Below are 16,425 nucleotides of genomic sequence, written 5' to 3' on the forward strand. Positions count from 1 at the left end.
TATACACACACACACACACACACACATACATATATATATATATACACACACACACACACATATATATATACACACACACACACACACACACATATATATACACACACACACACACACACATATATACACACACACACACATATATACACACACACACACACACACACCATATATACACACACACACACACACACACACACATATATACACACACACACACACACACACACATATATACACACACACACACACACATATACACACACACACACACAACACATATATACACACACACACACACACACACACACACACACACACACACACACACACACACACATATATATATATATATAAAGCGCCAAATCACAACAAATTTGGCCCAAGTCACTTACTCAAATAAGGACTAACCTTACCGACCCCCAGAGCAAGCACTAGGCAACTGTGGTGAGGAAAAAATACCTCTTAGGAAGAAACCTCAAGCAGACCAGGCTCTAGGGGGTGACCCTCTGCTTGGGCTGTGCCATATATACCTATATATGTATATATAGCGATATGCAGGTCAAATAATATTTTATATATATATATATATATATATATATATATATATATATATATATTATTTCTTCCGCAGCTTACAAGTAACCATGATACAACTTTTAACTTTGTGTTGTTTTCAAAATCGGTCTTTTGCACGCTCTCCTTCTGTGTTGCCGCACAGCTTCTGCTCTTAGCTGCTCCACTGGAATTATTATCTTCCATGGCTTTAAACACACATCCACTTTTATGCAGACACCTAAATTTTAACTGTGTTTGTCCAGTATTGACTGAAAAATCACTCTTTTGTGAGCTGGCGTTCTGCCTAAATGCTCGTTTGAAGCGTGATGATGAGTCACTGCGTCAGTGCGCACACACAGCAGAGCTCATGTGATCCATTAATTCCAGAAGTGATTACAGGTGTTTTCAGCATCCAAGGTTTGACAGAAAATGATTAATCTGCTACAAAATAATTATTTTCTATAGAGTCCAGCGCATAGAGCAGGTGGAATTGTGTGCGCAAGAGGAGAGCCGCACCAAAAATAGCCTCTCAGGTCCTGCCTCAGTGCGCACACATAGCGGAGCTCATGTGATCCATTAACAAGATATTAAATCAACATACTTTTACATACAACAGACATCAACATACAGACATACTTTTACAGCTAGGAACTGTTTTATCAAGCTATAAAAAACATTAAAAATAGTTACCTTAAGCTGTTCAAAATACATTCCACATGGAGCAGGGAAGAGAGAAAAAAAAGTATCCAGATGAAACGGTCCTTTGTGATTCCAGAAGTGATTAGAGGTGTTTTCAGCATCCAAGGTTTGACAGAAAATGATTAATCCACTACAAAATAATTATTATATATAGAGTCCAGCGCACAGAGCAGGTGGAACTGTGTGCGCAAGAGGAGAGCCGCTCCAAAAACAGCCTCTCAGTTCCTGCGAAGCTGCCATGCGCACGGATAATGGACTTTTAGCAGACTGGTAAGCACCACGCAAATGCTTCTAAGCCGTCGCAGTAACTCGTACACAAACTGCGCCACACTGTTGTTGCTAAATTTTGAACTTCTTGAAATAAGCGCCACGCTCAGAGAGGAGCCTCGGTAACTGAAGATAATGCCTCTAAGAGCCACTCAGAGCCATGAAACTCCCACGATAGTTGAAGAAACCCTCTCGTAGCAAAGAAAACATGCTGCGTGGCTCCTTCTTCATCCTTCATTATTCGGTGGGACCCAGGCTTAACAGTTTATCTGTAATAGCTGTAATGGATTACAGTTATTGAGTCTAGTGGAAACACCATCACCGTAACAGAATCTGCTGTCATCCTCTATCAACACACTCAAAATGAAAAGATATGAACCCTCAAGAGACACCTACAGGAGACGTAAGTGAATCACAACTTCTTAAAGTGAAAGCACGTGTTTGTAACCACATGTATACAGAGTTGATGTAATGTGTACTCTGAGGTTATTCCAAGTTACTAGGGGAGCTACGACCACTACCTTTGCTCCCCCCAGGACTACACCAAACCAATGTTTTTAGGTTCCTTAGATGACTCCAAAACACAATCAGGATGTTCCCAAAAATAAAAACTGGCCTCAAGCCAGTTATCCAAGATGGCGTCCAAGATGGCCACCAAAATGGGTTTTTTCACTAAAACACCTTTAAACAACATATAAACAACTTAAATATCACAGAGATTCAATGGGAAGACCATTGCAGGTCACAGCAAACTCATGTGTGCCGAAATTAAATTAATTCATGGGTGCAGAGTAGCTACCTAAACTCTGTAAGTGAGATAGAGTATCTCGTCAATAGTTTTACATCCTCATTGAAGACAACTTTGGATGCTGTAGCTCCTCTAAAAAAGAGAGCTTTAAATCAGAAGTGCCTGACTCCGTGGTATAACTCACAAACTCGTAGCTTAAAGCAGATAACCCATAAGTTGGAGAGGAAATGGCGTCTCACTAATTTAGAAGATCTTCACTTAGCCTGGAAAAAGAGTCTGTTGCTCTATAAAAAAGCCCTCCGTAAAGCTAGGACATCTTTCTACTCATCACTAATTGAAGAAAATAAGAACAACCCCAGGTTTCTTTTCAGCACTGTAGCCAGGCTGACAAAGAGTCAGAGCTCTATTGAGCTGAGTATTCCATTAACTTTAACTAGTAATGACTTCATGACTTTCTTTGCTAACAAAATTTTAACTATTAGAGAAAAAATTACTCATAACCATCCCAAAGACGTATCGTTATCTTTAGCTGCTTTCAGTGATGCCTGTATTTGGTTAGACTCTTTCTCTCCGATTGTTCTGTCTGAGTTATTTTATGAGTGAGTTACTTCATCCAAACCATCAACATGTTTATTAGACCCCATTCCTACCAGGCTGCTCAAGGAAGCCCTACCATTATTTAATGCTTCGATCTTAAATATGATCAATCTATCTTTGTTAGTTGGCTATGTACCACAGGCTTTTAAGGTGGCAGTAATTAAACCATTACTTAAAAAGCCATCACTTGACCCAGCTATCTTAGCTAATTATAGGCCAATCTCCAACCTTCCTTTTCTCTCAAAAATTCTTGAAAGGGTAGTTGTAAAACAGCTAACTGATCATCTGCAGAGGAATGGTCTATTTGAAGAGTTTCAGTCAGGTTTTAGAATTCATCATAGTACAGAAACAGCATTAGTGAAGGTTACAAATGATCTTATGGCCTCGGACAGTGGACTCATCTCTGTGCTTGTTCTGTTAGACCTCAGTGCTGCTTTTGATACTGTTGACCATAAAATTTTATTACAGAGATTAGAGCACGCCATAGGTATTAAAGGCACTGCGCTGCGGTGGTTTGAATCATATTTGTCTAATAGATTACAATTTGTTCATGTAAATGGGGAATCTTCTTCACAGACTAAAGTTAATTATGGAGTTCCACAAGGTTCTGTGCTAGGACCAATTTTATTCACTTTATACATGCTTCCCTTAAGCAGTATTATTAGACGGTATTGCTTAAATTTTCATTGTTACGCAGATGATACCCAGCTTTATCTATCCATGAAGCCAGAGGACACACACCAATTAGCTAAACTGCAGGATTGTCTTACAGACATAAAGACATGGATGACCTCTAATTTCCTGCTTTTAAACTCAGATAAAACTGAAGTTATTGTACTTGGCCCCACAAATCTTAGAAACATGGTGTCTAACCAGATCCTTACTGTGGATGGCATTACCCTGACCTCTAGTAATACTGTGAGAAATCTTGGAGTCATTTTTGATCAGGATATGTCATTCAAAGCGCATATTAAACAAATATGTAGGACTGCTTTTTTGCATTTACGCAATATCTCTACAATCAGAAAGGTCTTGTCTCAGAGTGATGCTGAAAAACTAATTCATGCATTTATTTCCTCTAGGCTGGACTATTGTAATTCATTATTATCAGGTTGTCCTAAAAGTTCCCTAAAAAGCCTTCAGTTAATTCAAAATGCTGCAGCTAGAGTACTGACGGGGACTAGAAGGAGAGAGCATATCTCACCCATATTGGCCTCTCTTCATTGGCTTCCTGTTAATTCTAGAATAGAATTTAAAATTCTTCTTACTTATAAGGTTTTGAATAATCAGGTCCCATCTTATCTTAGGGACCTCGTAGTACCATATCACCCCAATAGAGCGCTTCGCTCTCAGACTGCAGGCTTACTTGTAGTTCCTAGGGTTTGTAAGAGTAGAATGGCTTTCAGGCTCCTCTCCTGTGGAACCAGCTCCCAATTCAGATCAGGGAGACAGACACCCTCTCTACTTTTAAGATTAGGCTTAAAACTTTCCTTTTTGCTAAAGCTTATAGTTAGGGCTGGATCAGGTGACCCTGAACCATCCCTTAGTTATGCTGCTATAGACGTAGACTGCTGGGGGGTTCCCATGATGCACTGTTTCTTTCTCTTTTTGCTCTGTATGCACCACTCTGCATTTAATCATTAGTGATCGATCTCTGCTCCCCTCCACAGCATGTCTTTTTCCTGGTTCTCTCCCTCAGCCCCAACCAGTCCCAGCAGAAGACTGCCCCTCCCTGAGCCTGGTTCTGCTGGAGGTTTCTTCCTGTTAAAAGGGAGTTTTTCCTTCCCACTGTAGCCAAGTGCTTGCTCACAGGGGGTCGTTTTGACCGTTGGGGTTTTACATAATTATTGTATGGCCTTGCCTTACAATATAAAGCGCCTTGGGGCAACTGTTTGTTGTGATTTGGCGCTATATAAAAAAATTGATTGAATTGATTGATTGGTTTAAGATTCAAAATGGCATCCAAAATGGCCGCCCTTATCATTAAAATACATAGTAGGAAGTTGTTTAAAGGTGTTTTAGTGGGGGAAAAAAAAAAAATGGCAGCCATTTTGGACGCCATCTTGGATAACTGGCTTGAGGCCAGTTTTTATTTTTGGGAACATCCTGATTGTGTTTTAAGGTCATCTAAGGAACCCCTCATTTCACCGTGGCTGAAATGAGGGGTTAGGCTGAGGCCCCGCCCAGCTATGTCTCAAAACTTTTCCTCCAATGTGTGACGAGCAGTTTACAGTGACCGGCTGCACGTTTTGGTGCAGAACCAGGTTGGTGTGTTTGTGCACTTACAGGTGCGGCATGTGGCCGTGAAAAGAAAGGTGGGGGCGGCTCCTCTTCACTGTCCACCGTCCAGTGTCTGGCATTGTACACCGCTTTAGTAGGTGACTGGAAGAAACACAAACACAGAAACTCTAATGGCACCCAGAACTCTGACACAACACAACCCTGAATATACATGTCTACTGACTTAATACCTACAACATTTAATGGTTGTTAAGCCACTAGATTGAACTGTCCTTGAATGCAGAAAAACATCCACTGTCTATGCTCCTTTCTGTTGGTAATATAAGTCAATTTTTGAGAGACCTTCACTTGATGTTTCAAGAAGGGGTGAGCTGTCAGACTTCTGACACAAAGCAGAAGGTTTGAACATATTATACCCATTCTGGCATCTTTGCAGTGGCTTCCTGTCTCTGTAAAAGCAGATTATAAGTTCTTGCTGCTACCCTATAGAATTGTTCATGGATTGGCGCCTTATCTGGCCAATTTGGTGAAACCCTACGTACCAGCCGGGGTTTTGCGGTCGCAGGATGCGGGTGTACTGTGTGTTCCTAGGGTGATGAAGAAGTCAGCAGGTCAAAAAGCCTTCTCTTATCGTGCACCCGCTCTATGGAACAGTCTCCCTGCGACCATGAGGCAGTCAGATTCTATGGACATTTTTAAGTCAAGACTAAAAATGTATTTTTACTCCCTTTCTTATAAATAGCTTCTTTTTTTTTTTATCTGTTTTAGTCTTTTACTTGTATCTTTTAATTGTGTAATTGAATCTTTTTGTACAGTTCACTCGCCTGGTATAAATGTTTTATTATTGCTGTTAACAGCTCTCCCTGCATCCCAAAATCAAGTTTTATGTCTCTTATGCCATAGTTGTGTTTTAGAAGTGTAATAAAGATTTACAATCAAAAATAAGAAAGGAAAAAGTAACACATTTATTCAAAACACACAGTAAATGATAAACAAGTGTTCTGACACTTTATAAAGGTAATTTGGGCTTGTGTGAAAGACTGTACAACAAAAAGCTTCAAACAAATACAAATGCACATTTTGAACAATATATACAAAATGGTTCATGCGTTTTGTTTGTCTTCATCTCAAAGCAATTTCTGTCTGTTAATACACAAAGGTCACATCACAAAAGTCTTCTACTGTGTTTTGAAGTGTTCTGTCCTGCTCTGAAAGCAACTTTGACACTTTGGCCCATTTACACTCTGAGGAGTGGCCCCTCCCCCTCGCTCCATTGATATGGTAAGCAGTGCATTACGCCAGAGCGAGAGAGCTTGCCACAGGCTTATTCAATAACATTCACAGGTAATAAGGAGTGGAGCATCTCTAAAACTCACACAATCTGTGTTTGAGCACATGAGATTGTCATCAGAGGCTCTCCATCTGCTCACTTTCACTGATCGCTGTGCGTAATGACACAGGGCGCATTGGAGCGAACAGCCAGATGGCTATTCAAACAGGCCAACTAGTAACACATCACTGCTAAAAAATGATCTTTGGTTTATCACGTGAGGTAAATCTGCCCTACAATGTGACCATGTGACGGTGAACAATTCCGAATGGACACTCACATTACGCACGTCATCACACAGCTTCTATGAGGAGTACAAAAATGGTGGATGGTGGCTCGAAAGTCAGCGGAGTTAATTTTTCAGCAAAAAAAAAAAAAGTACGTTTCTATCTCATATCATTAAAAAGTTATTTATAATTTAGTAAAGCTTGGTCTCAGCTGTCGTATACGACGGCGTCGGCCCCAGAGGGTTAATTTACTCACTCATTTTAATTTTGAACTGTTTTGTGTGAGACGCCTTGAGGCAACTTTTGTGATTTGGCGTGTTATAAATGGAATAAATTTAATTGAATTCAGCATTATATATGTGGTCTGTGCCACCATTCACCCCCCAAGGAGCGGAACCATTCAACAGCCTGAGTCAAAGCCTATTTTTAGAAAACAAGTCAGTTGTTATTCTCTAGTTTTATTTATGATACTCAAGACATCTATTTGTATTATTAAGCATCCACATTATGTCACCTTTTAGCATACTAATAACTGGCAAATTTCTTCCCTTTAACTTTGTTTTCTTCACTTTTTTTTTAATCTACGGAAGTCATTTTATTTATTTTGTGTTCTTTTTAGCAAGATCAATTCTACTGTTATTTTTACCTGAATTCCTGTTTGTTGCTGGGTTATGAGGACCACAATATAAATAGGGCAGCGCTGTCTCATTTGAACCCTGCAAGATATTGCTGGATTTCATTACTTATGGGGAGTTCCATTCCCGTTGTCTAATATATACACAGCATAACTTCATAACTTCACACGGGAAAATGGTGCACTGTTTTGTTTTTGACTGCCATCACTGAAGCAGTCGCGAAAAGTGCAATTTTTTCGGTTCCCAGTGGAGAGGGGAAGATGAGGCAAATAGGAGATGCCGTGTCTGTAAGTGTTAGCCTATATAGCTAACCAGAGTATCTGCGTTCTCTCACCTGGAAACCCGCCTTGACATGTTTGAGCTTCAGGTCATAAACAAACCGCAACACATGTCTAGGGATGGGTATCGATAAGATTTTAATCGATATCGATACCATTATCAATTCCACTTATCGATCCGATTCCTTATCGATTCCCTTATTGATACCTCTTGTGAATTTTTTGTGTACTAAAAGTAGGCTTTACAGGTTTTCTAAAGAGCTTTTTCTTATCGTGCACCTGCTCTGTGGAACGGTCTTCCTGCGACCGTGAGGCAGTCAGAGTCCGTGGACATTTTCAAGACTTAAAACCTATTTTTATTCTCTTTCTTATGAATAGTTATTTTTTAATGTGTTTTTTTTTTACTTCTGTATTTGAAATTTTTTATTTTTATTTATTTAATTAAATTTTTATGTTGAACTGTTCTGTGCGAGGTCCCTTGAGACGGCTTTTGCTGTGATTTGGCATTTTATAAGCTCATTAAATTAAAATTGAATTGAAACTGAACAACATTTTATTGAGACAAAGTAAATAAATATGAAATTGGTTACTGGATCCTTAAATTCTGGACATATTAAACTCTACATGGTGGATCTTTGACCTCTGGACATAAATACAAATAAACAAAATCTGTAGTTTTTGTCAAAAGCATTTCCTTTCAGACACTACTGGCATGAATGTCTTTCAATGCATCTGAGCTGAGCTCTTGCAGTCAGCTGCGCTGCACGTCAGGTTGCAATTCATAAAGAATGCAGAACGTCTCGTTTTGGGAGGAAAAAATGTTTTGGTCTGTTGTAGGTTGCTGTCTGTATTACAACATTTGGAAAGAAGTGTCATTTGATTTAAAATGGTGATTCGCTTTGAAGTTATTAATTCCGACGGGACTCTAAATTGACTAGGCAGTGAGCAGCGCAGCGTTTGGAGCTGTGCGAAAGAAACGGAGGACGATTCTCATTTCTTGACTGCAACAAGACAAGAGTCCCAGTTAATTAATTAATTAATTAATCCACACAAAAGTGACTCACAATATTTTAATGGCTTTGAGAACAGCAGCGGATCAAAGAACCAAAAAATAGTGGATTGAAGCACTGCTTCATTTGTTCACGCTTCAAAGTGGAAATGCGCTGCAGAATCGGTTGATTACAGACCCGCTGCAAGGTCTGTAATCAATGCAGAGGAATGATCATTTTCCTGACAAACACCCCCAAAAACAGCAGCTGCTCTAAAGGACCAATAAGGCAACCATTAAGCACAAAGCCTATTGATATCGGCGGATCGAATAATTTATTAATGATACTCGAAAAGAACCGGTTCTCGATAACCAACCCTACACATCCACTTTCCCACCACATCATCACTTTTTCTTTGCATTTTCACTTTGTGTGTAATTTGCCGAAAAACTGGCGTGGTTTGGTGCCCGGAAGTAGAGAAATTACGTCATATGCGTCATTTTTTTTACCCCTTTAGCACCAGCCCTCAAACGCAACTGCACTGCTCAATAAGCACCTGTTCTGGAAGCTTTTTTGTGTTATTCTCGGCAAAAGTCAGATACATATATGTGTTTGTAATTTTATTGCCTAAAATCAAAAAAAGTCAATCATTTCAAAATACTTTTCTTTTTGGCACAATGCAAAGTAACTTTCACAATAAGACATAGTAGTCATGGAAATAGTTAAACTAAACCAGCTGATTCATTTTGTTGCACTGGTTAAGTCGTAAGTCATTAAACACAGTCAATCTTTTAAAGGTGATAGAGAGAGGTTGAATGGGGCATTAATCCTTGTTCTGTGATGTAATATGTAGCCCAAAAAAAATTGGTTGGGTCTGTAATGGCTCAGAACCTTCCTAAAAGGCTCTCTGAAACAGCTATGTTACTATGCTGGGTTTAGAATGCCTCGTTTGCCTTGAATGGTGTCTCTCAGCTTATTTGGCAACCTCATTATGAAATGCAAGTAGGTGGCGCTGATCGGTTGCCGTTGTTTGATTGGCTGCCCTTGCTCTCACTGAAAAGAAAGCATTATTTATTTATTTTCATTGCTTTTATATTTTCTATTCAAGTTTTTTTTGCCTCTTTCTCTAAAATTGCATATAATAATCATTAGATTATTAATATATAAACAAAAATAAATTTAAGAAATATTACAATTTGAAAACAAATGCACCCGAACGTGATGACAGCTGCAATGCTAACTTTTAACATTGAAAATGCCATAGACATGCTAACGTGTTAGCATCGCTCCCGTTTTTAAGTTATAAAATACATCTATCAACTGTTTCAGAAGAACATAACAGGTCGGTTTAACATAGAAAAGGTAAATAATACTCACAGACTCACAGCTCTTTAGGGTTTTAGCAGGAGAAAATTAAGCAAAAGAAAGAATAATCAAAGCATTGCTTCAATCTGCGAAGCACTGCTTCGATTGGTTCAAGGTTCAAAGCAAAGCCGCGCTGCAGAAAAGTTGTTTACAGACCCGCTGCAGGGTCTGTAATCAATACAGAAATGATCATTTTCCTGACAAACACCCCCCAAAACAACGGCCACCCTGAAGGACCGATAACATAATCGTTAAGCACAAAGCTTATTGATGTCGGTGGATTGAGTCATTTCTTAACGATACCCAAAAGGAACCGGTTCTCGATACACATTCCTAGCTGCTAAGGGGTTAGCTCATTCCCTTTAGAGGAACAAACCAGAGCTAACGTGCAATTCTTATAACAGGAATATGGCGCAACACAAATTTAAAACAAAAGAAAATGTGATACTCACAGGCTGTACTTATTGCTGGGGTTGAGTTTGTCGCAGAGTCGGAACTGACCCTCTACTGAGTATTAAATGCCGACTGAAGCCAGCTCGAAATCGTGCAAGGTTTGTGAAAGTCCTCCGTGAAATGCGCAGAGCAAAGAAATAGTCGGCGGTTGTATGTACTGGGGATGCAGTTAAAAATGAATAAAAGCCAGTGATCGCGTACACTGCTTTCCGTGGGAAGATCGTAGTCCACTAAAACAGCCTGGGAAAGCACACCTGTAGCTCGCCATTGCTTCTCTTCGAGTGTTACGAATGGGTGGGCACAACCTTATGAATAATTAATTTCGAAGGGGCGTGTTTGAAAGGGGGTGGGTGTGGGTGTGTGTGTGTGTGGGGGTTATTGGTGAAAAAGTGACGTAAGTTTTCTCTCAAAAATGGATTGGCCTGTTTTCTAGGGGCAATTCAAAAAAGGAGAAATACTTGAAACAGAGGTTCTGAAACTTGCTGGCACTTCGTGTGTATTCCTCACAGCGGGGAGACTGAACTAACACCAAAAACATGAAAAAGATGATTTTGATTATCTATTCCCTTTAAATGTATAAAACTGTAACAATATTTCATTCATTAAGTTTGTTTTTTGTTTTTTTAACCTGTAAAGCAGCATTTATGAGATGAGAACAGTCTAAGTTAAACACTTGCTTAAAAAAATATGAAAGGGGTCGATTGAGCAAAACTAGTAACACTGGGATACAATACATCAATGTCCAAAAAGGGGAAAAATACTGTGATATTAATTTCAGGTCATATCGTCCACCTCCAGAATGAAGTACAATTATTGTTTGTTTCAAACAAGTCTTTATTATGATTGAGGCTGAGCAGTTGCTTTAAGTCCAAAGAAAAGTGTAAAAGATGTAAAGAAAGCAGATTATATCCTGGAATGAAGATGGTGAAGAAAAGAGAGAAGAAAAGTGGAAAGTGAGGAGCTGGTGACTGGGGGCCAGCAGCGGTCAAACAGCAGGGTGGAAACCATCATCAGTTCAGCTTTGGCTCAGCTCCTCTCCAGAGACTTTTGCCAAACCTGTGGTTGGTGGTTGCTGGGGTATTCACAACAAAAAAACAAAAGAGGGAAAGATGGAAGCACGGGGAGAGTGTTGGCGTTTGGAGCAGGGAACACTGGGAGGTATTTTTTTGTTGGGGAGGCACCGCGGGGTTAATAAGATGAGACAAAAGGGGAGGTTGAAGATGAGCTCTGCTACGCTGGAACATCATCACACCAAATTAAAGCATCCTGCAGGAATCTGAATGGCACAGACGCCCACTTGCCCCGTCCACCCACCGCTAAGCAGCATGGGAGAGAGCGCGTGAGGAAGGAGGGCGAATGCGGCCGTTATCCCGCTGTGGGCTCTAAAACAAATCAAGTGGAAAACAAACCGCTCTGTTGGTCTGTCCAACACTATATGCAGAAGAGTTTTCAAAAAAAAAAAAAAAAGGCACTCCAAGCGGTTTGAGCAGGACTGCACTCAGTTACCTCATCTCATCATCATCTCATGATGATGAGACCGAGATGATTTAGCGATTTGCCAGGAAGTGTTAAAAACCTTAAAAATTATAAAACTCCAACTACAATCAACATACTTAGTTAATTTTAAGCAAACAGTCATTCACCTTCAATCCAATTTAACCCAGTTTACCAACTGGTGAATTGGTCATTTCCATCTATGAAACAATGAACAACTTTTAAAAGTTTTGAAAAGCTGGTGAGCCCAGTCCGTCATTGGTGCTCAACAGCTTGGAAAATCAGTATTTTTCAATGCAATTAAATTTTCTTGAATGTAGAGGAAAAAGAAAACAGAAAAAAGAAGTTCACCCTTTAGAAATGGGGGGAAAAAAAATTGCTCGATAAGAGAATTCCAATGATTTGCTGCTTATGAAATGAGTTACCAACAGTCATACCCTACCATTTACAAATCAACCCCCTCCCCCACACACACACAAAAAAAAAAAGGTTTTCAAAGATTTTCTCAAAATTATCTCATTTGTATGCCTTTTAAGATGACAAAAAGAAAAGACAGCTCATCTGGAGTTTGGGGACAGCATAATACGAAGATACATAAATAAAACTATTAAGTTGTAGTCGAGGGACGGAGTCACAGCGGCGGAATGGAGAGTTTGATGCTTGTGGAACTAATAACTGCTCATTCCATTAAAAGTTTGTCCAAATAACCTCGCCACACTGTCTCTGAAACATGGACAATCTGTCTACCTGCCACCATTATGGGGACGTGTAATATCTCCACCCGTCCTCGGTGGAATAAGCTAACAGCTGTCCGGCTCCACTGATGCCACAAATGTACAATTTATTGTAATTGAGTTCACACGGCAGCCACTTTAAAGAGCTGCTGTTTAGATAACAAGCTTAACACGACTCTCAGGTATGTTGGGGGGGGGGGGGCTTTCACAATAATCTGCACCTTATGTGTCGAGGCTGATGCACACTCTTGTTGCCCCCCCCCCCCCCCCCCCCCAAAAAAAAAAGAAAAAAGGGGAGATGAGGAAAATCATCAGGAGAACTAAATAAAAACCCAAACAACTTATTCAACTTTTACGAACGGATGAAAGCAGTGAAACTGGAGACCAACAGAGAATATGAGACATCACATTTGGCACATTATAATGTTCAAAATGTGCAATGAGTCTCCTCGTTCCCTGTCCACTCATCTGCAATGGTCAGACACAGAAAATTAGCTTCAGCACTCCAACAACTTTCATCTCTGTCCTGAGAGCGAAAGTTCTCTCTGTCTCTTCAACAGTACCAGGACATCACACATTTCTGATATTTTATTGACTAAAGTTTAAATAGTAAGACTGAGCCACATTGTTATGAAACAGTTATTTCTAGCCCAACTGTGATATAAACAAAGAAAAACGAACAAACATAATCAGCCTGAAATGATCAACCATTAAAACCGTATAAAAAAAAAATCAAAAAAAAAAAAATCACACACTCGCCTCATCACACCATCGATCGCACTCATCTCACGATCATGCTTGGAAGATCTCAAATACATGCTGCCATGCAAAGCCAAACTATCTATGAAATACACAAGTTACTGAAGACGGTTTCCGCTGGTGTGGATTAAGGACACAGATCTGTCTACTCTATAAAAAGGCTCTTATGAAATCAATCAGCCTGAAGAAGCACAGAACGACAGGCCATTAATGATCTGATAAATAAAACTGCATTCTAGAGACATTCAAAGACAACATTATCCCTCCTTCACATAATGGCTAATAAGTCAGCGGCAACCACCTCGATTCTATCGACTAAATTCCTTTTCCTAAATTACCTTCAGTGAGGAAACACTGCTATGAATGAATGACCAGGATAACTAGACTGAGCAATATGGTCCCAAGCAGAAACCTGTATTTTCCTACATACACAGAGCGCATTGCAAGCACATTAAAATCAAGCCAATGTATATATGCTATGCTTGTAGTTCGCAACAAGCACAAACCAAAACATTTTTTTTTATTTAAGCAGGTTAGTCCCATTGAGATCAAGATCTCTTTTGCAAGGGAGATCCGGGCAATTATAAAGTTTCCAATTCACCTAACCTGCATGTCTTAAATGTGGGAGGCAACCGGGGTACCTGGAGGAAGCCCACACAAAAGGGGGAGAACATCTAAGCTCCACAGGAGGGAATCGATCCCATGACCTTCTTGCTGTGAGGCAACAGTGCTAACCAATAACCACCATACTGCCTGTTAAATACTGCAAAGATGAATGGTCATACTTTGCAGAATTGCTCACAATTTAAATCTTTTCAAAAAGTAACCCCCCCACCCCCCCCCCAAAAAAATGGTCTGTTGCTTTTTTTAAGTTTTGTTACCTCTTGGGTGTACTTGGATTGGATATAAAAAAAAACAAACAAACAGGGAAACACCTTGGATGTACTGTTCTGTATACAAAAGAGTATTAAAAATCCAACATCAGTTTGTCTGCCAATATTTGAGAGTTGACTGGGAACCCGACTTGCTGTACTGAATGAAGTGACTCGGTGCTGGTACAAGCAAGTGTCGCAAACCTTCTTGTGTGCACTGAAAATCCTCCGGAAGGTGTCTGGGTTCCTCTCGGCTGGTTTGCCCTGAGCTGGCCTCCTGGGTCCCCCGGCCAACACCCTGAGACCGTCCTCTGAGAAGTCCAGAACATCTGCAAAGAAACTGCAAGTTTATCTGCTGAACCAACAGTTGGGGGGGGGTGGGGGTGGGGGGTATCGGGAAATAACACACACCTAGACATGAAAATACAGTAAAACTCATTTTGTCCGTTATTATTGAAATCCGTTATATGTATGAAATGGACAAATCCATTATATACAGTGGCTTGCAAAAGTATCAGCCCCTTGGTATTTCACACATTTTAATTTCTTTATGGCATTTCAAATACAGTAAGTAAATCAGGCTTCTGAATATAAAATTTCTAAATTATCTTTCCTTCAACTCAAACCTCTACAACATGATATAATTTAATTAAAATATAAAAACCAGATGATGGGATGCATAAGTAATGGGCCCCTTTGGTATAATACTTGGAAATAATCAATTTTATTGCCAGTTTTCTTCAGACAAGTCAGGGGATAGATACATGAACATTTCCAAGTCAGTGAATATGTCTTGGACTTTATTGACATCAGTTGTGAAGAAATACGAACAGTATGGCACTCTGTGGTAAATCTGTATGGAGTAGACAGCTCTCAAAAATCGAGTGACTGTGCAAGAAGGAGAAGAGTGAGGAAAGCCATATGCAAAACATGCATTTTGCACTATGCATGTTTTGCATTTTTATCCCCAGTTATACAGATTCATGATGAAGTGGTATACAGGAGGGTTTTCTTAAAAAGAAGACCTGAATGTTCAGCTACAATTTTCCAGAAGGTACATCTGAGATACAAGCCTAGATTTAATGTTTTGGTGAAAGAAAATCCTCCTCTATATCACTTCATCATGAAGCTGTATAACTGGGGATACCAAATGCAAACTCATGGAAACTCCATTAAATTTTGGAGGTGATCTGGATCCAAATCTGGATTCTGGATCAAGATTTCACTTTATGTACACTTTGAAGGATTATGTCAAAACTGCTTCACGGATTCTCACCAAATTTGCACCACAGATGCATATTAAGCCATGCATCCATTCAATTTTGGAGGAGATCTGGATCCAAATCCAAATTCTGGATCAAGATTTCACTTTATATACGCTTTGAAGGATTACGTCAAAACTACTTCAGGGATAATCACCAAATTTGCATCACAGTTGGCTATTAGGGCATGGAAGACGCCACTGCATTTTTGAGGTGCTCCAGATGCAGATTCTGGATCAAGAATTCCCTTTATACAGGCTTTGAAAGATTTCTTCAAAACTACTTCATGGCTTCTCACCAAATTTGCACCACAGATATTAAGGCATGGAGGACACCACTGAATTTTGGAGGTGATACGGACTGGTGGACGTCAGAAATCTCTGATTGCTCTTGTATGATTTATACAATGTAGTGAGATATATTCCCTTTTTTTCCCTATTAGACTTTCTGCACTTTTTCAGAGCCTTAATGTTTTCAATCTGTTAAAGACTGTGTTACTGATAGCAGGTAAATTTAGGTGTTTTTCAGTTGGCCTTTTGACTGAATAGTTGCAGCACTGTGCCTGCAAGTTTTTAAACATTTTTCTTTGAAGAATTAAGCAAAATATGTTTTTGCCTAAATTAAGGTGATTTATGAAGCCAGCCTAGTAGCACTTATAATAACTAAACTGAAAAATTTACAGCCAATCCATGTGATCGGAATCTGATCGGCACTCAAGGCTGATCGGTATCAGCAACATAAAACATGATTGGAGCATCCCTTCTTAAAGTGTACTTAAAATTTCACAACATATAAATGGTCATCAGTCATTTTTGGGTGTGACCACTGGCCACCAAGACCATTTTGAAAAAGAAAAAAAAAATTCACCCGAGGAGGGAAAAAAAAGGGGTGGGGTAGACATGGGTGGTTTGCAGAAG

At 39.7% G+C, this 16,425-nt stretch overlaps 1 pseudogene; it reads right to left on the reverse strand.

Annotated features, from left to right (window-relative positions):
* Positions 1–16,425, reverse strand: part of LOC117530528 — a 57,385-nt pseudogene that overhangs the window by 31,531 nt on the left and 9,429 nt on the right.

Source organism: Thalassophryne amazonica, chromosome 18 (genome assembly GCF_902500255.1).
Source record: "Thalassophryne amazonica chromosome 18, fThaAma1.1, whole genome shotgun sequence".
Classification (NCBI taxonomy): Eukaryota; Metazoa; Chordata; class Actinopteri; order Batrachoidiformes; family Batrachoididae; genus Thalassophryne; species Thalassophryne amazonica.